Raw genomic sequence first — 2,038 nt, 5'->3', positions numbered from 1 at the left:
TCTAGCTGAGAAGCAACAAAGCCCACATGGAAGAAGCACACCAGCCTGTGTGATCATGGGGTGTCAATGGGATCAAGTATCAGGCATCTAAGACCCAGAGCAAAATCATACCCAATGTGAATGGGGGGTTGTGGTGGTGAGGAGTGGAGACCCAACGCCCATCTATAGACAGTTGGATATCCCCTCACAGAAGAGTGACAAGGAAGAGATGAGCCAGTCAGGGTGCAGTATAGCCCTGATGAAACACACAACTTTCCTCTAGTTCTTTAATGCTTCCTTCCCCCCACTATCATGACCCAAATTCTACCTTACGAATTAGATTCGATTAACAACTTTTTTATTTTGAGACTGAAGTAGCAATTAAAGGAAAAGGAGACTGATGAAAAGAGGCTTGAACTCAGTACTGCAAACAACATAAGTAATAATGTAATTCAATATAAAATGATTTTCCAAAACAATAGTATTGTACATATCCCTATAACTAAGATATATTACATTTGAGCAATGTACAAGCATATTTATCACATATTTTTCTGTGATTAAAATGGGTATTAAATAATACTTAGAATTCTGTATGGTTTGGCCCAGGAGGAGGTCCATGGGGCAGTAACACTGTGAGCTACTGCACTGAGTGATACCTTAGTGACACCACTTCATTCACTTTGCCATTTGACAAAATTTATTTTGGACATCAAGCTTAACAACTAGAACAACAACAACAAAGATTAGAAGAAGGTAAGAAGGAAGCAGGGAGATTAACTCCTGGGCCTATAAAATCATCCAGATAATAAATAACAATCATCCAAACAAGGGGGTGAAGTGGCACACTAAAGCCTCTAGACTCAATCATACCAAAACCTTTATTTTGTAAATAAAGTTGTATTGGAACAAAGGCATGCCTATTCTTTGACACACTGTCTATGGCTGCTTTCCTGGAACAAGGGCAGGGCTGAGTAGTTGAAACCAAGGTTGCATGACTTGCATAGCCTAAAACACTTGCTCTCTGGCTCTCTGGTTTAAGCGGGAGGCCCAGTGGGCAGTAGATAAAACGCAACCACTCCACGGAAGAAAGAGGTGGCAGTCTTCCCTTCCTATAAAGATTTACAGTCTTGGAAACCCTATAGGGAGCCAAGTTCAACTATCCGCTATAGGTTGCTGAGTCAGGATTGACTCAATGGTGCGAGATTTGGTCTAAACTAGAGGGGAGGAGTGGAAAAGGTAAATGATATGTAAGGGAAGGGATGCTAGGTCCTCTGGATCTAGAAACAGGTGGCGGTCACAAGAAAACAAATTTTATCCCAAGGTGGTTTCACCTAACATGTCTTTAAAATCTCTGCTGTTAGCTGCTGTTGAATCAGCCCCCAGCACATAGTGAGCTCATTCACAATAGTCTGTCTGATCCTCGGGTTACACTGTTATAATTCATAAAGTTTTCATTAATTAGTTGTAAAACTTAGATCTCCAGGCCTTTCCTCCACAAGTCCATTTTAGTCTGGAAGCTCCGCTGAAACCTATTCAGTATCATATCACAAGTCAAGCCTCCACAGCCAAATGAGTGGTGATTGAGCACAAGGGGAATTAGGAGGAATAGAACCCTGGTCTCCCACAGAGAAGGTAAGAATTTTACCACTGCTCTCTAGCCTGGGCAGAATGAAAAGTGGCACCTGCATTCATTAAACAGGAATGAGGAAGACAGGCTTAAGAGAAAAAGGAGAGTTATGTGAGATACCTGTTGTGTTGGAGGCCTCTGTGGGATAGCCAACTCTAGAGCCAAGGGGCGAGACCCTGCTGGGAAATGTAGGCTTGGAGGCTTTGTGCAAGGACAGAGAGCAGGTGACAACAGGTTCAGGCCAGAACCTCAGAGGACATTTAAGCAGCAGACAGAAGAAAGGAAGCAGCAAAGAACAGAAAGGGTGGAGGAACACTTTGACAGCATTGAAGGAACAAGAGGAAAGAAACATGGGAGAGAGGATGCTCGGCAGAGTCAAGAGCTAACCCTAAGGGATCCAACAGAGGAACCCTGGTGGCATAGTGGGTT

Source organism: Echinops telfairi, unplaced genomic scaffold (assembly GCF_000313985.2).
Source record: "Echinops telfairi isolate 266 unplaced genomic scaffold, ASM31398v2 ScPeMD7_23;HRSCAF=83, whole genome shotgun sequence".
In the NCBI taxonomy this organism is placed as follows: Eukaryota; Metazoa; Chordata; class Mammalia; order Afrosoricida; family Tenrecidae; genus Echinops; species Echinops telfairi.
The sequence above is the reverse complement of the archived record's forward strand: the minus strand, read 5'-3'. Positions refer to the sequence as shown.